General features: G+C 46.4%; 1 protein-coding gene across 8 annotated transcripts in view; it reads left to right on the forward strand.

Moving 5' to 3' along the window:
- The window catches only part of AUTS2 (activator of transcription and developmental regulator AUTS2), a 751,974-nt gene that overhangs the window by 279,152 nt on the left and 451,028 nt on the right, over nucleotides 1-21,794 (forward strand). The gene's annotated exons all lie outside the window — the stretch shown is intronic.

The following is a 21,794-nucleotide window of genomic DNA, read 5'->3' on the forward strand; positions in this document are numbered from 1 at the left end:
CTGTCCCTCCATCCCTTGTCCAAAGTTCCTCTCTTTAAGCCCTTTAGGCACTGGAAGGGGCTCTAAGGTCTCCCCAGAGCCTTCTCTTCTCCAGGTGGGACAATCCCACCTCTTTCAGCCTGTTCTTTATGGCAGAGGGGCTCCAGCCCTTGGAGCATCTTTGTGGCCTTCTCTGGCAGGTCCATGTCCTTGTGCTGAGGACACCAGAGCTGGACACAGGACTCCAGATGGGGTCTCACAATTGCAGGATAGAGGGAGAGAATCCCCAGCCTTGGCTCCTGTGCTGCTTTTGATGCTGTCCAGGCATTCTGAGAGAAGTTATGGTGTTGGTTTCTCTGCCATGGTGCAGTTACAGTGGGGTAGTGACACCAAACATGCTCCTCTGTAGGTGATCCTTTAATCCAGATCACACTCAGGAGGTTTGGGAACTGACTGTGGTTTATGAAAGGGCAGATGACAGGAAACAGTGACACAGAGACAGAACTCTCCCATTAGCTTTGTCAAAACATTTGCTAATTGCAGTGTGATCCCTCAAAACACACTTCTTAGGGAAAAATGAATCTAAATTCAAACCCACGCCGACCAGGGAAGAGCAGAGTCCTCTCCAGGATGTAAATTAGATTAGTAGTTGAGTGGAATTGATTCTGTTGTGACTAAATTAATCACAGTGCTTAATCACTGTAACCTTTAAACATAGCAGTCCTGACCACAGCTGTGGGGCAGCACATTGTTCTCACACACTCCTGACCTTCCCAAGGCAGAACAGCACGAGTGGGGCAGTGAAAGCTGCTCCAGCCTGACCTGCACATCCTTCCACTGCTTACAAAAGGGGAAAGCATTCATACTTTGTGGATATAAACCCGTGGTGAGTAAATGATAATGTCAGTGTCAGTCAGGACACTGCTCTGTCTGTGCTGGGATGGAACAGTTCATTATTGAGGGCTGTGAAATCAATGACCCTGGATCCACCTCCACTCACAGCTCTTCACTGCCTTTGGGGTGCATGTTTGGGACCTCAGGCTGAAGGATTAACCTTTTCCTTGTAGTCCTGTGGCCTGCACGTGCTTCCTTTTCTTCCTTACGTTAGCAGAGAGTGGGATTTCTGGCAGAGCTTTGTTTGGGCACAGAGGGGACACTGAGACCTGCACACACACCCCACCAAGATCAGTATTGTAGGACACTGAGATCCCAGTGGCAGAATCTCCAGCCCACAGATGATCTTGAAAACCAAACACCAGATAAAAATTACTTGTGCTTCCTCGGATCAGACTCCTGCAGAGCAGTTTGCACAGGTGGTGAAAGCTAATGCACCTGCATAAGGAGAAAAGCAGGCAGGTTTTAAACACACTCCAGCCACACTTTTCAGGAGCTGGGGACTGTGAGTACAGTGTCCTTCAGGTGTTTGCTTTGTAGTGTTGATGCCAAAGTCCATCCTCTTATAAAATGTGCCAAACCTCTGAGAAATACAGAATCACTGGCTCCTCTTGGAACCCAAGGCCTTTTCCTGCAGCTTTCAGCTGCTCCAGCCAGCTCTTGGAGTGCCAGAAGGAGCCTGCCTGTCACACAATGAGACACAGCACAGATGGGTTTTCTTTCCACACTGTGGACAGAGCCTGAAGTTAAAGGGACCAGACAATGCTGAAGCAGTTGTGTTTGATGTTGATTTTTTTTAATTGCTTTTTTATTCTGTAGAAATATTTGGGGATATTTTGCTGTGATGCTGTATAGGAATATGATCTTCTGTATGGACATGAAGGAAACTTGAGATGAGGAGCCCACCTGTGGAGGTGCTTTGCTGTGGGATCTGTTCCCTGCTGTCATTAACCATCAGTCACACTTGAATCTGTCTTCAGCCCTTCCACTCATCTCCTTGCATCTTCTCCCTCAGATTCTATCTTGTAATCTGAAGATGACTTTGTTTCTGGTCCCCTACCATCCTTTGTATTTTCTCCTTTTAATTGTTTACCTTTTGGGGATGTATGGTGCAGCACATGAATAATGGATGAGCAGAGTTTTCCACCCAGCAAGGCTTTGGGCTTGATTGATGATGGTCAGACAGTCAGAGCAGCAGTTCTCTGTAAACAGTAGGTTGAGTTGTTCTTTAAGGCTCTGTCCCATCCCTACATAAACCTTTTACCAAAAAAAAAAAAAAAATCCAATGCTTTAAAATGAAGCTTTGAAAACCTGTGCTGAGAGGAATTTGTCACTGCTTTTAAAATTCATGCTTGCTGTGATTTATTTTTCTTTTTAAAATAAGGTATCCGAAAATTTCCCCAGCTAAGAGACATAAAAATCCTGTTTTGCTGTAATATATTGTTTCACACATCTACTTTCCGTTAATCATGAAGCACCTTTGTGACAAGAAGCTGGGTAAATTGTATGATTCCTTGAAACCATCTTTCTTTGCTATGAATGATTAAAACAACCCATCATCACCCTGAGTTAACTAAGTGTCCCTGCTCTGTTGGAAGCAGAGGGAGAGGTTAAATGCTGACAATTTGCCATTTCACTGCCAGAGAAAATACCTATTTAGACACTGAAGATGGGTTAAGTCCTGCCAATGTGAAATAAAACAAATAAAACATGACCAGAGTAATTTAAAATGGCTTTGAAAAATACTGCTCTGTCTCTGTATGTTATTTAGTTATCAATATCCATATCACAGCTGTACCCTCACAGGAAGGAATTGAAAATGAACTGTTAATGGTCATTGGAGTCAGGAAAGTCTGAAATATTCAATGGGGGCATGGTCTGTGAACAGAGCTTAGGAATTTGTACATCTGGGTGGGAAGGCTGGAAAGGATCCAATGGTGGTGTGGACTCAGGTACTGGTGCTGTTATCAGTTTTGGAATGTGATGTTTTGGAAGCTGTTTGGTTTTGTCTGTTGAGCGTTGAGAGATTTGAAGTTTATCCTTTTCCACAGAGGAGCATCCCATGTGTTTGTGTCCAGGCTGGCACACACTGGAGCTGGTCCCTGCAGCAGGGCTGAGCCATGGCAGAGGTGGGACTGGGGCAGAATCCCCTGCCTGCTCCCAGCCCTGCCCTTTGGCTCCTCACTGAGCCAAGCCTGCCAAGCACACTGCCATAGCAGCATTTAAAGGGGATTTGTCATGGTTACCAAAATCAAGGTGTGGCAATTCCATTTTCTACAGGTTGTGTAGAATTCTATCAGGGAATTTTGGGTTGCAGACTGATGGGGTGTCTGGTGTCCTCCTTGCCCATGCAGAGCTGCAGCTGGCACTGCTCAGGCACACCTGAGCCCTGTGGGTTATGGAGGTGGCAGGCTGAGGAATTGAAGGTTGGCTTTGTCACTTGGGTGTCCTTTGCACCTTCTCCTGACACGGGGTCAGGGTTCTGACACCTCAAGGAGTCACCTTGCAGGTCAGGAGACAATTCAGCCCCTGCTGTTTATTCACCTGAGCTCAGATCTTGGCTGGATCATGGGGTGCTGGTTATGGGGTCTGGGGAGTGCCTGGGACCTGTCACACCCCCAGCAAGGGCTGCTCTGCACCTTTGGGGAATTACTTTGAGCCATGATTGTGCAATTGGCTTCCTCACAGCTTAAGCAAAGTGCCAGACTAGGGCTTGAAACCAGTTAGGTCTTTAACAGAGATTATTATTTTCTCCTGGATTTTATTATGCAGATATATCTCAAACATAAATACATGTGTATATGGTTAAACTTTTATTTTGTCATTTCCTGCAGCTGGAATTTATTGTGGATTGAAATACACAGGTTTATCTGCCTGACCTTTTGCTAATTATTAGATTGAGATAAGTGTGTATATAAGTGACAAATTGCCTTTAATGACATTTAATCTGCACACTGACATTAATGGTGGGTTTAGCAGCCTGGTTATAGTCTTTGTTGCTGAGAGACGAAAAGAGCAAGGACTTTTATCTTAATTTGACCTTATTCAAAAGGTGTTTGTAGTAGTAGTCAATTTCTGATTAACTTAATGACCTGTTTTACATAGAAAGCAGTCAAACATTGATATATGAAAGGGCCTGGAGGTGATAGATTACAGAGGCAGCAGGGCCATTGCCAGATTCTCACTCTCAATGGATGGGGAGAGGGAGGTGGGAAGAGGAGCAGCCCCAAATCTTCTTGCTGATTCCAGAAGGGAACGTGCACATGCAGAAAACGTGGTTCTGCTGAAGGCTGGGTGCCAAGAGCCAATATCTGACCTTGCTGAATGCCTTTGTGCACAGCCCAGCTCTGTGAAACACAGAGGTGTGGGAGTGGCATCCACTGAAGGGAGTGAAAGTGTCTCCACTGGGGATTACCCAGCTGAATCTGTCTGGGAATTACCCAGCCCCAAATCAGCTCAGGCATGGGCTATTTCTGTGCCAGCAAATCTGCCACATCCTGGGGGCAAACACAGCACTGAGCCCAGGGTGGGCACCTGCAGCCCTTCCCTCTCTCTGCCCTGGGGTGCACTTCCACAATGATTTAACAGGAACTTCAGAGACAAGAGCAGAGGTTATAAGCTGCTTTTAGGAAAAGTAAACACCTAAGCAAATCATTCAAGAACCCATTAAATGGCTAGACAGCTCCTATAAATACAGTCCATAATGCACTTTGGAATGCTCCAGCACTTGCTGGCTCTGCTGGGCTTTCCTCTGAGAGCTCCTGAAAGTTACATTTCAATGGTAAAAATTGTTCCTTGCACATCACTGAAAAAATGTGAAGATGCTTCAGAAGAGAGATGGAAGGATAAAAATGTACCTTAAGTTTGAAAACCAACTAATTAATTTATAGTTTAATTCAATTTTTTTAATGCAACAGAAAAATGCCTTAAAAACTAAACCAAATGGAGTGGCAATTGACACAAATGTTTAGTGAATTGAGATCAACACTTATTACATCAAGTGACAATGGAAATGCAAACAGAATGTCTTGGCATGTTGCTGTGGAGCCCTTCAGCTGCTGCCTTGGCAGGGAGGTGCTGCACAGGCAGCACCACTGGGCCATCACAGAGCCTCTGAAAGCACCCAGGAGCTGGGAGCAGCTTGGAATTGAGGGTTGCAATTTTGGGTTCTGCAGTCTGCAGTGTGTCAGCCACATCCAGCTGGAGATGCTCCTGCCTGTCCTGCTGTTTGAACATTTTTAATAAAGGAGTGTTGTACCATTTAATAAAAACAGCCAAACACAGCTACAAACACAAAGCAGCTCCTTCAGTGGGACAGCCTGGGGTCTGCTGCTGCCTCTGGGGGATGGGAGAGGAAAGGGGAGATGTTTCCAGCATGGCCTCACACCATACTTAGAGCATTTGCTGAACCCCATCTTTTACCCAGTTATTCCTTTCCCCCCAAAAATGTAAATTATTTGATAATTCCCTGTGTTCTACTGTATCAAGGTGAACTTCAGTCTATGAGTTAATGACATTCTGAGTTGTGGGAAGAGCACCAGCTCTGTGTGGGAATAGGAACCAAGCAAACCTCAGAAAAAACATCCCCATAATGCATGAAGAGTCTCATATGTGTCTTGTTTTGCTAAGAAGTATTTTATGGCTATGCCTTTTACAAAAGAATTGCATTTTAAGTCGGTGCTGCCCCATCCAAATTTTGTTCTCTGTTGCTGTAAAGGGGAATTTGAACACTGCACCCCAAGTGGATGAATTGTTTTCCAAGGACTGTTTTCCCTGTGTTGATGCTCAGTTTGAGATGTTGACCCTTTTGAGAGCAGGGATGGTGTCTCCAGGCCAGCACCAGTGCAATTGTAATTACATTCCTTGTGAGTGCCCAGGTTGTTTCTGAACTGCTGTCCATCTGATCCAAGAGCAGAATGTCAAAAAGATCATTTGGATCATTTTGAGTGAGCTTCTGTGGCATTTGGGAAGCAGGAGTTGATGTAATTAATTCCCGTTCAAGCATATCTTTAAAATAAATAAATCTGGTCTTCACTTTGAATTGCCAGTAATTGAGAAACCACTGCAGTCCTTAGGAAGTTGTTCTAGTGGTTAATTACCCTCACAGTTAAAAATTAGCATCCTATTTATAACCCAACTTTCTTTTTTTCTCGCTTCTGCTTGCAGCCACTGGATTTTATCATGCCAAAAGAGCTCATTCTTTGGGTATTGTTCCATGTTTTCCATAATTTCCACATCTCCTTTCACTTCCATGTAGATACAACAATGCTATAGCAATATGTTTTTGTTTAGGGCCTTTTTTTTTTTTTTTTTTTTTTGCCTGAAGTTGGACTACATTTGAAATGCATTCTAAGATTCTTGGGTGAAAATTGCTTCAATATACAAATTTCACAAAGATCCATTAATTATCCATTTTCCCAGCATGAGCTTCTGTACCTTCCAGTGATGTACACTCGGCAGGGTTTCTTGCATCCCTTTGTCCTCTATCAATATTGATGCTGATTTCCCAGGACTGACACCTGGGGGAGAGGGAAGATGCCCTTGCAGGGAGCTGAGGGGTGAGTGTGTGCCACAGCTTTTCCCCACAGTGGGGTTTGCAGGCACCACCAAACGAGCCCCACAGCCCCTCTGTGCTTTCCCCTCCTCAGAAGCCCCACAGGCTTGTAGCTGTGTGTTGCACAGTGACAGCAGTGATGTGTGAGAGGGAGGGAGAGGTGCTTGTCACTACACTTGGCATGGTCTCATGCACTGGGATGGAATTTGGTGGCTGGCAATTACAGACTCCTGTGCTCACAAACCTGCCCTGAAACTGCTCTTCTTGTAAGGGGCCAGAACCAGATTCTGTGCCTCAAATGCTTCAAAAAATCCATTTTCATTAAATTTACTCAATCTGTGTTTAGGAAGTGGTGACCTTAGCAAAGGGCTGTGTTGTGCTTTTGCAGATATGGATGGTATGTGGATTCCTCAGTCTTCATGACCTTAAATCATCCAGAAATTGCCAGATGGACTTGAAAGTATTTGTTCCTTGATTTCTTCCTACTTAGGAGCTCCACAGACCTCCCACAAACTGGAGTATGAGGAGGATGAGGAGGGCTGGAGCATCTCGGGGCCCAGGAAAGGCTGAGGGAGCTGTGTCTGCTGAGGCTGGAGAGGAGCCCCAGCTGAGAGGGACCCTCAGCCCTGGGTGTCCCTGTGTGCAGGGAGGGGCAGAGCAGGGCCCAGGCTCTGCTCCAGGGCCCAGCAGTGGCACCAGAGCCACGGGCAGGGACTGAGCCCAGCAGCTGCCCCTGCACAGGAGGCACAACTTGTGCCCTGGGCAGTGCCCAGCCCTGAGCAGCTGCCCAGGGAGGGGCTGGAGTGTCCCTCAGGGGGATATTCCAGAGCCACATGGACACGGTGCTGTGCCCTGTGCTCTGGGATGGCCCTGCCTGAGCAGGGAGGTGGCACCAGGGACCCTCTGTGCTCCCTGCCAGCCCTGGGGTCAGCTCCAGACCCAGCTGAGGTTTGCTGCTGTCCCTGGGGCTGCCTGGGCTCTGCTCTCCCCCTGGGCAGAGCCCCCTGCAGCTGCAGGGCTGTGCCATGGCAGCAGATGGCAATGCCAGCTTCAGGGGCTTCTGCTGGTCAGTGAGATGGACACCTCTGTTCCTCTTTGACTTTGAGTCTGTGTCTCTTGGAACTTGGAAATGGCTGCAGAGATTATTTTTCCTCTGTGTTTCCACTGGTATTTGAAATGAACATGGTTTTCCAGTGTCAGCTCCTACCACCATTGTCACTTTAGCCTTTTAAAGTACTTTTCCTTGTCACAGTCTTCCCAATAAAAGTGTCTGTCAAAAAGACGAATTAGCAGATGTGACAGAATATTCACGTTTTGAAGGTGCATGTTGGACTTCTCTAGGCAGTGGCAGCTGAAACATTGCTGCAGTCAGAAAATGCAGACGTGTGGTCCAGCTGATATGTAGGCTTGGGGTTTTATTCTTTGCCTGTTGGTATTTCATTTGTTTTACTGACAGAGGAGGATTTGCAGCACCTGCTGCCAGAGTCAAACCCTTTGGATTCCCAATTATGGCAGCAGAGTCAAAAGCTGGTGCTGAGCCCCCAGTGCTGACACAGCCTTGGGGTGGATGGGGGGATTTCTCTAGGCTAGCTGGGAGTCTGTGGCCAAAATCTACCTTGGTGAGCACTGTTTGATGTGTGCTTTAAATTCCTGCTTAAGCCTTGCAAATATGTCCATGAAACCCACAAAGCCCTGCCTGCTGATGGCAGACAGAGCCAATCTTGTGTGAAATCATTTATTAGAAATTTCCTGGGTCTTTTTTTTTTTTTTTTTTTTTTCTCTGTTTGCCTTCATTTCCCCACCCATGAAATAAAAATACCAACCTTCCCTTTCTTCCAGGCTTTCTTATCTGTGCTAATACAAAGCTGCTCAGGGATGCTTTTGTGCTGTATGTCTTCACAGTGCTGAGCAGAGGGGGGCTGTCAGTCTCAGCTGGGGGCCTGTATTACTACTCATTCTGTAGTCATACAAATAGTGGATAATATAATAATGATGCAGAAAAGAAAGTAAATGCTCTTTATATGGAATAATTGAATATCGCTGTGACGTTGAACAATGACTCTTAAAAGGATGGGGGGAAGTCATGCTTTTTTCTTCCTTAATTACAGTTGAACTCAAATTACTATATTTAGTTATTTCTAAAGCTCCATTGTATTTTTCTGTGTCTGAAAGAACACAATGATTTGGATACGCATGCATTTTCCTCTCCAGATGTCCTATTGCCTCTTGAATGTGGTTTTATATCTTCATATCTCCAATAATGGAAGCTTGGATTTCTGCTCCAGTAGTGTGCCAATTATGCAGGTCAATATTAAAGGAATATTATAAATGGTCTCTGTAGGCTTAGAATAGCTTTATGTCACTCTTGCCAGTACTTTGTATGTGGATAACTGTCTTAGCTTCCTTGCCTTTGTGTTTTATTTGGATTAATGGGTAACCTAGATATTTTCAAGTGCCTGTAATACAGTTCTTTCTCTAAAGAAACCAGAGAAGTTCTTGTTCTTTAGGATTGAATTCCCTGCTCAATTTGCAGTGGTGGTGCTGCTATATTTGCAGCAATGTGCACCCTGTGATGAGGGGCTCAGTGTTGGAGGGAGCAGTGTCCTGGGCTGTGGGCTCTGAGCTCCATGCCAGCAGCTCCTGCAGGAAAGGTGAGGTGTGAAATCATCCAGCAGCTCCCTCTGCCTTGTCTGAGCTGGAGAATCCCTTGATTTCTGCTGCTGGCACTCGGGTTCAGCTCTGTGGCAGTCGGGGGCTCCACACCAGGCACACCTGGGGTGTCCCCCCAGGCTGGGAGCTCTGTGCTCAGTGCTGCTCAGGGCACACACCATGCCCAGGCTGAGCAGCCTCTTGCCACCAAGTAAATGCACGGGTTTAGAAAGCAAAGCACTTTTTGCACTTTTAAAATTAGATTTCTTTTTATTTCATTTTTTAAATTCAGGTATTTTTTGGTGATTGTGGGTTTTCCACCAGCTCTTCCTGGTAGCCAAAGGCCAGTGTGCCCAGCATAGGTTCCACTTCACACTGACTGAAGGAGCTGGGGCTCTGGCTGGCAAACAAGATGCTCAGGCTTCTCCTTCCCCAACCTCCTTCACTTAACATCTCCCTAGCCCAGGTTCCCTGTCTGCCAAGTCTGTGTGATATTTCTCTACTTCAAAGCAGACTAACACAATGTAATGGTGGCAATATATTTTAAGATCCTTGCTAACCAGCTTGTCTCACTGAGCTGAGGAGTTTAATAAGCTGTAAGACATGTTTTTGTCTTGCCAGCCTCTGTCTTCTCAGAGCAAACTATATTCATATCAAAGAGTAGCTAATGTTAAGGGTTATGTACATGAGAGCACCCTTCATGGGAGGCATGTAGCAGTGATAACAGAAGTAGTTTGACACAAAGCTGCCTGAAAAGGGGAACTCCTTTACACACATCTTCACTCTTATGTGCATTTCAATTTACACGACATCAAATTGGATTAGAGTCTGTTAATTCAATTAATGACTACATTGAAAGTTTGCCTTTGCTCGTAGTGAAAACAGGAGGGCAGCTCCTAATAGTCTATGGATTTAATGATTGCAACTTTGAAGAGTGTTAAGCTAAAGTGAAGTTCAGAATGGCTTGTTAACTGGGTTTATTAGCTGTTGACCTTCCCTTTCAGCATAATAGTAGCAGCCAGACTGAAGAAAGCATTAAAGCCCTCATTAGCATTTATCTAAAGATAGGCTGCTGCCCATTCCACAGTAAATTAGCTCAATCAGCCATAAAGAGCCTGAGAAACATTTTCTCACATACCTTTAATTCTCTTTCTTGCTCCCATCTCCCCCTTCCCCCCCGTTTTTTTTTTAAAGTTAGTCGAGTTCATTTTGTGCAGCTTATTGAGACTGAAGCCTCAGGACAGTTGCATTTAAAGTGTTCCTACAAGCTTATATAATTACAGACCTTCTCCTGTGAGACAAAGGCATGGGAGTGGAAGTACAGGCTTTCAGGGCTGTCCTTGGCTTGGCCTTTTGCTGAGATGAAGGATTCCTTGCTTGTTTTCCAAGCTGAGCAAATGCACTGGGTTGGCTCAGCTGCAGATAAAAAAGTTTTGTCACCTGCCCTCCCTCGCTGCTGACCTGCCTTTAAAGAGAGGAAAAGAGATTGGAAAGTGTCAAACAGGGTTTATATTTGTCACATCCAATGGTGGAAGGATTTATGCCTTCAGTGTAGTGGGTTTTGTTCGATGTGAATAATTTATATAAAATCGATTGTGATCTTGTGTACATCAATAGCTGAGAAGGCTCAGGGTGCCAGCCCTTATCCTGCTCACAAATCTGATGCCCAGTTTGTGAAGAGTAATTTTTGACAAACCTACAACCCCATACATTTAAATTGCTTTTTGGGTCCTTTTTTTGTTCTATCTATTCAATCTGAAAAGATGCTGAGAATGTCAACCCCAGCTCCAGAAGACTTTGCTTATTCAGATGAGATAAGCCTTGTTTGCTTACAGTTAAGAATGTATTTACAGCTTTTGCTGTATCAAATCTCATATTCCCTTTCAAAGGTTATCAATGAATACTAGTACAGGTCACTGAAATAAAAACATTAATAAACAGATAGCATTCTCCTACTTTCCCAGTACATTGGAGAAAAAAAAAAAAAAAAAAAAAAAAAAAAAAAGAGAAAGAAATTGAGAGACTCTAAAAAATAACAAACACCTGTTTTAAAAGAAGCCAAGGAAACCAGTGGCAGTTGAATTACCAGTAGTATCTCATTTGATCCTGGTTGCTTTACAGCGATTTGCATTGAGTAGAGCAGGAGTTTAACAAACTCTTGGTGCCCTTCTCCTCCTGTAAACATTGAGAGTCAGAACTTGTTTTATTTAGAAAACTTCCATAGGAATTTTGTTAGAAGTCATTTTATTAAATTTCTATTTACTCTTAACAGGTCTCTGCTTCCAGTCACCCTGTCTTTAGATTTTCCAAACCAGTATTTATTCAGAATTTTCAGTCTGATGTAATACTTCTCTTACAGGAATAATCAGAAGCCAAAAGTTTGACAGACTCAACATAAACAGTTAAACATACACTCGGGCTCTAAAATTTAAGAGCTTGATCTCTGTTAAGTATGGGTCCAGGCCTAGCAAAGCACTTAAGCATGTGCTTAATCTTAAGCCCCTGGGCAGCACCATTAACTTCAACAAAACTCTCCCTGTACTTAAAGTTAAGCTTGTCCTGAAGGATTCTGCTGAACTGGAGCAGGAATACTTGGCATCTTGAAGGATAAAGCCATAAAACCAGCCCAGTTTATTAAAGCAGCTCAGCTTCTTCAGCTGTCGTTAGTTTTAAGAGGATTTTGGAACACAGACATTTTCTTTGCTTCTGGGGAACCCACTGTGTTGGCTGCTGCTGTAAAGGTGTTCCAGCTGGACTCAGGGAACCTACATTTTGTTCCACACTTCTGGAAAAGTTACTTTAAATAAAATGGTGGAGGATTTTCACCTAAATAAAATATCTTAAGTGCTGGAAATTTTGAAGAATTTTCTTCCCTTAGACTAGAAACCCACTTTTTCCTTTTTGTCTGTGAACATCAGAGTGTGATCAGGTCACAGCTTTGAAATTTATAACCCAGAAGGGGCATTTTGTTGTCTGTGAAACTTTTTGGCACCTGTTTTGCCTATAATACTTTTGGGTTGTGAGTTTGATTAATTAAAAAAAAAAAAAAAAAGTGATGCTGATGGGGAGGAAATAGATGCAACTTTACCTTAAAGTTGCAAGGGTTTAATAGGGTTAAATTGGAGTCCTAGTAGGGATGGGCACAATACAGAGAGTTCTGAGGAGTTTTACCTGTGCTGACCGGGATGAGGGATGGGGGATGCGGGATGAAGGATGCGGGATGGAGGATGCGGGATGAAGGATGCAGGATGGAGGAGGGGGATGGAGGATAAGGGATGAAGGATGAGGGATGGAGGATGCGGGATGAAGGATGCGGGATGGAGGAGGGGGATGGAGGAGGGAGATGGAGGGGTGGCAGTGCCAGAGGGTCAGGGCAGGACAGGGACCCCTGGTGCCCTCCGAGCCCTCGGGGGTGAATCAGGATGGATTTGTCTGCAGCTCCCGCAGAAGAGCCGTGGCTGTGCCGCTGTGAAAGGACTTTCCAAAGGCTGGCTTAGTTGCCCTGGACCATGTCGGGGAGGGTGTCAAGCAGCAGGGGCGCTGGGGCGGCAGGGAGCCCTCCCTGGGAGCTGTTTGTGCTCGGGCTGAAGGGAGCGCGGATCGGGAAAAGCAGGGCGGCAGCACCATCTGCAGGCTGCGAACCAGGGCGCGCTGCGCTCCGGCACCCGCGGGGAAATCGGGACAGAAGGGCCTGGAGGAAGGGCAGGAGGGAAGGGCAGGGAGGGAAGGGCTGTGCCAGGGCCGGGCTGGGTCGGGAGCGCTTTCAGTGTGCTGGCACAGCTGCAGGGTGCAGGTGTCCCCAGCAGGGACAGGTGCCAGGGACAGGTGGGGTGACAGCGCTGCAGTGGGGCTCAGTGCCTGGAGCTTGGCACTGTCCCTGTGCCCTGGCCAGCACAGCGCACCCCTTCACTGTCCCAAATGGCTGCCTTTGCTCCGAGCTCTGCTTTCCTCGGGACTTTTCCCCTGCGAGCTGCCTGAACTTCAAACCCTGCTCTTCAAGTGTTTCTCCAGCAAGCGGCCTCTGAGGTGTCACGTTGTGAGCTGGAGTAAAAGACAGCACGACCAGATTGCTCTCAGGACATGAAGCTGCAGAGGTTCCTCCATCCCTGCTTGGCTCCAGCGAGGCTGTGGCAGCCCCAGGTGTGTCAGGGCACAGCTTGGTACCCAGCCTGCACAGCATCCCAGGGCACGGCGCATCCCAGAGCCCACGGGCTGCAGGGACAGTGGGTCAGACACTGGGGACAGCACAGGGGGAGCAGTAACCCCAGAGTAACCCCAGAGTAACCCCACAGAACCCCACAGTACCCCACAATACCCCACATTGACCCTCAGCCCCCTTTCCTGCCCCAGCCTGGTGCCAGCCCTGCCGCTGCCTGGCCGCTTGCTCGCCCGGCCCGAGGTTGCTCCAGCTCTCTGCAGCAGATGGCACTCTTTAGTTCTGTTTCAAGCCCTCTCCTTCTGGAAGTTTCTCTGGGAGAATCTCTTTTAAAGGGGCCTCAGCACTGTGGCAGCCCTATTCTCCATGAGGCTTCATGAGAGCTTGTAAAGGCTGCTGGCTCTGGAGGGAGCTGGCAGTGGCAGTGGGTCCTGCCAGTCCCCAGGGATGTGTTGGCTGCACTTCTACACAAGTTCAGCTGATTTTGTCCTTCTGATCCTTGATCAGTAGCACCAGCCCCTCTAGGAAGCCCTCTTGGCACCCAGTTCCTCCAGTACAGTTCTGGTTTCTTTAATCCACAGTGGACAAGGAGAATCCCTTGACTCACCTTTATTTTGTTGCTCCCATCCCACCTTGTGCATCAGACCTATTGTAGTGTAACAGTGCAACCACCACCACTACCAGTTTCTGTGTCATGGAAGGGAAAAAAAATAGTAGCTACAACCTAAATGAACCATCACTTAAGGCTGTGGCTTTGGTTGTACTTTATCTGCATGAATAAGACTTGTATTTAAACTGCATGAGAGCCTCGAAAGCATGGGAAGATGTGAATCCTGTTCACACAACCTGCAGGGACACTCAGTGCATTGCCATCCTCCCAGCCCCTCTCCCTGAGAGGCTGCTGGCCAGAGCTGCCAGACTGCACAAGGGACTCACCGAGTGGTGGCTGGGCTGGCAGGACAGGGGACAGTGAAATGTGTCACTCAGGAGCTTGGCTGCAGTGGCTGCTGAGCAGAGCAAAGTGAGCTGGTGGCAGAGAGGGCTGGAAAGGCTGGGCTGCTGGACAGGGAGGGACTGCTGGTGTTCTGGTTTTGCACACTGAGATGATGTTATCTCTGACCTTGGCACCAAAGCCAGCTTTGTCACAAACCTCAATAAAATAGTTGGTTAGAGCCTGGTGCTAAAAACACCACGGTGAGGTTTGATTCCTTATGGGCCATTCACTGACCCTTATGATTCCTTCCATCTCAGAATATTCTGTGATGAGGAAAATGTTGTATGGAAAGCAGGTACCACCCTGGGACTGGGAAAATGTGCTCCATCCCATGTGTACACTGAGCTGTGGCCCCTTGGGCATCCTTTCTGCACCGTGTTCAATTTTAGAGGAAACCAAAAATTTGCGTTGAAAATTAGGTAAATCTGTATTTGCACATGATTACAGAGGTTATTTCAGGGAAGATCAAAGTTTTCCAACCTTTACTTTATGCATCTGCCTGTAGGAAGAAGAGTTTGACTGATTTTGTTGTTTTGGGCTATTTGTTTATTTATATGTTTGGTTTTTATTATTGTCCCCTCTTAGATGGGATGTTCTGTTGGTTTTCACTAATTACAACGTGGTTGCTGTTCTGAGCAGAAACTGCTGTCCATGGAAGTGCACTACAAGATGTCTCTGCTCCATAAATCAGTCTCAGGATTTTATTAGACTGTTTATGTAACCTTAGTTTATGTGCTATAATTCTTTGCTGTGTTGCCTTGAGTAATTCCCAAAGAGAATGTTTGTTCTTCTTGCTTATAAATTCTTTAGTATGGGAGCTTTGCTTGGAGCTCCTTTGCCCCCATCACTTTCCCTTTCCTCTTTTCTTGGGTAGCACTTGGTAGCATTATACATTCCAGTCATTAAAACTTAACTTGTATTAGTTACTCACACATCATGAGCTATGATTGTCTTGAAAATGGGAAGGAATAACTTTGTAGTTAACCTGATTGCATTGATTTTCTTTTAATGCACCTGAAGAAACGTTGGAAGTACCTAATCCCTCAAACCTTGGTGCAGTTCTTGCATGGAAGGTGTCCTCCTCTTTGGAGACCTTTGAGTGGACCTGCTTGGTTTTGGTCAGATCACATCTCATAAGATAATTAGTAATAATAGAATCCAATAAAAATCGGATGATTTCAGGGAGCCCAAAGCACAAGGTGGAGCACAGGTTCTCCACACAAGCTCTCTGAAAACAATACATCTGCCAGTAACTTCTGAAGGACTGCTTAGGGGCTTTTGCTGACACGTGTTCCATCAGTTTATAAAACCATAGCCTCAAAACATCTGATAAAAATCAAGTGTACTTCTCTTCTGAAGTCATTGCATGGCCTCATGCAGAGTGTTTTGACATAAATCCACAGGGCTGCAGTGGCAATGGCTCTGTGGGGCTGGGGGAAGAATGGAGGCACCTCCCTGCTGCCCACACTGGCTGGATGGTTCCACACCCCCATCCTGGGCTGCTGCAGAGCTTCTGGGGGGCTCTGGGCTGGGGGAGCTCCTGTGCTGACCCCTGCCCTGGGGGCTGAGGCTCTGCCCCACTCACTGCCCCACATCAGCCTGGGGGAAACATCAGCTCTGCCTTACCAACAGGAGCAGCATGTCCTGGTGAACCAACAGGTCTGCTGGATTAGAACTCCTTTGAGATGTTTAAATATGGTATTTTCTCCCATACTACAGAAATAATCAGCATCCTGATTTCTTTGCTATTATGGACTAGCACATGGGTGTTATCTGAGGGCTACATGGCTAAACCACCTCTACCCCACATATGACCCTATTATTTAATGGTAATTCCTTTACCTGCCTCTGTCTTCAGTCCCTGCCCCAGTCTGCCTCTCCTCTTTCTTACCTTCTTTCACCCTCCCACAAATACCTTTATTTTTATGTGTAGGCACCTCTGCTAGAGGCAGCGAATTCCCACTGTGGTGCCTCTCTGCTTTATGGGCTATAACTTGCTCTTGTTCTCCTTTTATTTTTTATTTTTTTTTTTCTGTGACCAGTTTGACCACATGTAAGCAAAGGCAGCAGAGGCAGGGAGGGGACAGTGCATGTCTGTGATGCTGCTGTCCCCAGGCTGAGCCAGCCCTGTGCAGAAGTGGCAGTCCCTCAAGAGCCATCAGGGCTTACAGGAGTCTGTAACAGATTTCAGGACAGCCTGCTTCCTCTCTCTCCTCTCTCCCCCCACCTCTGTAAACATATGAAAGAAACATGAGAGAGCATTAAACCACAGAAGACAAATCATGGTCAGAATAAATATACTGTTTGCTAGCAAACTTAAAAATACGCTTGTGGATTCTAATAGCTGTAGGCAAGAGTTGGATATTTATTGCAACCAAGGCTTACTGTGGTTTATTATGTTTATAAAACAGTTTAATACTACTTTTCTTTTAAAATGAGTTTTTAATTTAGAATAATTTTTTAGGATTTGTTTCCAGAGTACAGATGGCTGATCGCTGCGGGGGTGCGGGGTGAGAGGGAGAAATGTGCTTGTGGGTGTGTTTTAAAAGCTCTCCCAGATGGAGTGTATTGAATGAAATTTAAACCATTGCCCTGTGAACTACAAGTGTGATAAATATAATCAGTCAATCCCCAGAACCACGGCAGAGGGGGAGCAGAGGATGGGGCTGTGCTGGGGAGGGAGGTGGGTCAGGCAGCAGCTCCAGCATGGACTTCTCCCATGGAGGGTTCCTGATCTGCATTGGTGCTGACAGCACCCCCCACCTCCTCTGCAACCCCTCCAGCCCTTCAGCTCCTCTCAGCACACTGAAAAAAGGGAGAATTCATGCCAAAAAGAAGGCCTGGCTGCTGGGAGTACTGGGCTCTTGGAGCATTTTTCATTTACTCAGTCTTAATTACTTTCTAAGTGTAAGAGTTTATAGCTATCACTGTTGTTTCCAGAGGTTAGTGTAGTCCAGTCTTTTAAAGCCCATAGATTTCCTTAGAAGGATTTGTTTGTACAGTTCTTTCTGTGTTTGAGGCAAGTAAGCCACACTGAATAAACTGCACAGACTTTTTTGGACAATATCACAGAATAGGTGAAGGAAATTGAGTGAATTTTAATTGCTCCAAAATTCTGAGATCTTCCAGGCTCTGGGAAACAATTTCCAGCTAAAAATGATCTGTAAGCCTTGAGGTGTAGTGTGGGAAAGTGTGTCTGTGTCCTGCCATGCAGATGGATGGTGCAGCATGATGGACTGTGGAAGAGAGTGCAGGATGGACATTCACAACTGCTTCTCTCATTGCAAACACGTAGCAGCTCAGCCTCCTTGGCTTCCTTCCTGCCAGCTTCCATCAAAAATAAAGTCATCTCTGCCCTGGCCCAGATAAATGTCTGGCCAGCTCATTTTCCAAAAGGATGTGCTTTGAGCAGGGCATATTAGAAGGGTGACAGTTTGTTTTTTCCTGGCCAATGCAAATTTAAGGCCATGTCCACACTTGCAAAATCTGGCATGTTTTCTCTCACACTGTCCTTCCACCAAGCTTTCATCATGCCTAATGTCTGGATATAAAATTGCCAGCTAGGCTTCCAGACTTGCAGACTGCCATTTGGATTAGATATGCTCCAAGCAAGGCTTGCTGTGCTCTCTTGCACGCTGACAGCATGGACAGAAATTACTGGCACGGGGGCTGTGGCTGGACAGCCACTGCTGCTGCTGCCCTGGGCTGCCCATGGCTGCCTGCTTCTGCTGCTTTCTGCCTGGCTCCAGCTCTCCCTGCCTGGCTCCAGCTCTCCCTGCCTGGCTCCAGCTCTCCCTACCCATCTCCAGCTCTCTCCCAATCTCCAGCTCTCTCCCCCCACATCCAGCACTCCCTGCTCATCTCCAGTTTCCTTTCCCCATCCCCAGTTCCCTTTCCCCATCTCCAGTTCCCTCTCCCCATCTCCAGCTCTCCCTGCCCATCTCCAGTTCCCTTTCCCCATCTCCAGCTCCCTCTCCCCATCTCCAGCTCTCTCTGCCCATCTCCAGTTCCCTTTCCCCATCTCCAGTTCCCTTTCCCCATATCCAGCACTCCCTGCCCATCTCCAGCACTCAGTGCCCATCTCCAGTTCCCTCTCCCCATCTCCAGTTCCCTCTCCCCATCTCCAGCTCTCCCTGCCCACTCTGGTGCTCCCTGCCTGCTTCCTGTGCCCAGGGGTGCCTTGCCTGGCAGGCAGTGCCTGTGCACACACTGTCATCTCTTTTGTGAGTCTTTTGCAGCAGCTGCTTTGTGCTGCTCCCAGCACCTGGGTGTTTTGGGGAAGGCTCACTGGGAGCAGTGTGTGCCAGCTGGCCAGGGCTGTGTGTGGCCACCAGTGCTGCTCAGAGGGCTGGACCCAGTGCCAAGCCTGCTCACTCATTTACATGCCTCAATACATCTTCAGCTGACACTGTGGAGGGCATACCAGACATGCACAGGCTGGTGAGGTGCTCTGCTCAGAGTTAAAATGGACTTTATCAGATCATCTTTGAAAATCTCAGCACATCAGGGTGAGGGACAACAGGAGGACATCTCCTGGGATTGGGCTTTTGGTCTAGTGGAAGATGTCCCTGCCCATAGGAGGGGACTGAAGGTAGATGGTCTCGAAGGTCCCTTCCATCCCAAACCATTTTGTGGTTTTCTGTAGTTTTCCCCCTTGCTGACCAGCTTTCTGAGCTGAGATGGAGGATGTTTCCTGGGTGTCATGATTTATTTGAAAAGATTCAGCCAGCAGTGGTGCAACAGGAAGGACCTGGAGGTCCTGGCTGATGGCCAGCGGGATCTGAGCCCTGGAACCAGGAGGGACATCCCTGTCCTGGGGCAGCAGCACAGGGAGGGAATTGTCCTGCTCTGCTCTGGCCTGGGGCAGCCTCACCTCAGATCTGGGGCAGTTTGGGCAGTTTGGGTGTAAAAAGGACATGAAGCCATCAGGGAGCAGCTGAAGGAGGCCACGAGGATGGGGAAGGGTCTGAAGGGAAGGGAAGCAGCTGAGGGCACTTGGAATGTTCAGCTGGAGCAGACTGAGGGGGGATTCATCACAGTTACACCATCCTCATGATGGGCAGAGAGGGGCAGACACTGATCTCTGCTCTGTGTGACAGGGACAGGACCTGAGGGAGCAGCTGGGGCTGGGCCAGGGCAGATTTAGTTTGGATTTTAGGGAAAGGTTCTTCCCCAGAGGTGCTGGCACTGCCCAGGCTCCCCAGGAATGGGCACAGCCAGAGCTCCAGGAGTGTTTGTACAGTGCTCACAGGCACAGGGTGTGACTCCTGGTGATGTCCTGGGTGTTGGACTCAGTGATCCTTGAGGATCCCTTCCAGCTCAGGACATTCCATGATTCTGTGGGGGCAGTTAGCAAATATCTTGTTTCAAGTATGTTTGTTGTTGTTGATGAGTAGAAATGCAGGCTCAAAGCCTAGAAGCAGCTTCCCATGTTGTCACAGAGCTGTGATTTGGATTTTTAGAAGGATTGTGTCACATGAGGACCAGGGTGCTTAGATGACAGAGAGCATCACCATGGCTGGCATCCTTGTGGGGTATCACTAATAGGTCTAATTGCATTGTAAGGCTGCAGTTTCCTACACCAAATGCTATTTTTCACCAGCTCTATCAACTCCTGGTGTGCACTAACACTTGTGTGTCTGGTGCCTGGTGCAGGAGTGAAGTAGCTGTTCTTTAATTACATGGAGGTTTGTTTTGTGGAGAAACAAACCTGCCCTCCAGGTGAACATAATCCTTGCAATAATAATGGATTTAAACCTGTACAGACCTATAAGCAAACTTTGTAAATGAGCTGAAGATGGGACCATAATTAGAAGGAGACATTCTTAAAACTTTATAAGGCATGTTTGGTCATACATAAATTAAAAGTGGAATTTAGCATATTTAACAAGTAAAATTGCCTTGCAAGACATGCAATGCAAAAACAATAAACTTGCTGTAACTTGACAGTTTCAGCATGGCTTTGGGTTATTTTGGGCTCTAGACAGTTTGTACACAGAATCTCTGGATTATTATTAGCATTACTGGTAGTTTCTGCTGGAGCAATCCTGAGTGGACTCAGTTTTGGTGGCCTAAGAAAGCAGTCAGCCCTGCTGTTCATATTTCATTTAAAAGAATTGCTCATTGCATTTCACCTCCCTTTTCAAAGGAAGTGTAAATTTTTCTAACCAGTAGTGAAAATTCAGGCTGTGATGTTTGTAGCCCTGTAGACAATCAAACCAAAGCACAGGATGGCTACAGATTTTATCCATAAAACAAGTCCTGGACACTCAGCTCAAAACTCTAAACCTGATTCTGATTTGCTTTATGAGTCTCAGTTTTTCCCCATGTGTAAAATGGAGCTCTCTCTTTGGTGAGGGAAGCTTTGATCAAGCCAACACCTTTAGGAGTTGCACAGTGTTTCCCTGCTCTGCACCAAACCATTCCCTTGCTCCTGAGGATGCAGCTCAGATGCAAACAGCAGGATCTCTCATCTGCCAACAGGCAGAGTTCTGGGGAAAGCAGAGCTGCCATATGGAGGACAAGAAGTCCATGTGTTCTCATGGTAATAGAAGCCTCAGATTTTTGCTTGGTCCTTCTCTGTATTGCCTTTTTGGATACAAATCCTGGTCCCCTGTGCTCCCTGCCTCTTGGAGCTTTCCTGAATCTGATGTAATATACTTGCTTTCCTCTTTTACCAAGGTCTTTTGATTTGTCTTCATTTTGTTTTAAACTCTGAAGCACTGGTAATGCAATTGTAGAGCTAAATAAACACTGTATTGTGTTTGGGGATATTACTTTCAGGAAAAATGGTCCAGTGCACAAATTGATAGTGGAGTGTACTGCACTTAAGAAAGACAGACTGTGCACTTACTGCTTGCTGGAGAAAACACTGCTGGAATCTCTGGTCTATTTTTTTTTTTTTTCAAGTTTAGTTTTTTAGTCATCTTTTTTTTAGAATATGAGTGTAGTGTGTAAAATCTCAATGTCCATGGAGACATATTTTGAAATGCACATGTTGTCACCTCTGTCCTTTTCCAGGGTGCTTCCTGCAGGAAATCCTCAAGAAGCTAAAGCAATCCCATCTCCTTTTTATTTTGTAGAGGTTATGGTATGTCTGTTTAGGAAAAAAACATAACTGGCTTATTTTGATCTCAGTACCAAGGAAAATGAATAGTAAGGCGCTTTTTTTTTTTTTTTTTTTTTTTTTTTTTTTTTTTCCTCCACTGGCTGCTTTTTATCTTGTTTCTTAAGGGGAATCAGTGACAAAAGGGAGAAGACAACCACTTCTCTTGTACCACCCTTGTTTCTCCCTCCTAACTTTTTTTCCCCTTTTTCAGCTGGGTGCCTGTCTGTCTTTTGATTCCAAGGGCCTTGGGAGCAGTGCTGTGCTTCCCTGAGCATCTTCAAAAAACATGGAATTGTGAGTGCTGCCACAGAGAGATGAGTGACACAAAACAAACCCAAGGAAGGGCCAGTTTCCATCCTGGGTCACACAGGTGCTCCACACTCCACTGCCAGGTCAGGGGGCACTTTGAAGAAGATGTGGGGAGAGGGGACAGGTATTGGGAGGGATTTAAAGACCTGTG

The sequence above is a fragment of the Erithacus rubecula genome (genome assembly GCF_903797595.1).
Source record: "Erithacus rubecula genome assembly, chromosome: 22".
In the NCBI taxonomy this organism is placed as follows: Eukaryota; Metazoa; Chordata; class Aves; order Passeriformes; family Muscicapidae; genus Erithacus; species Erithacus rubecula.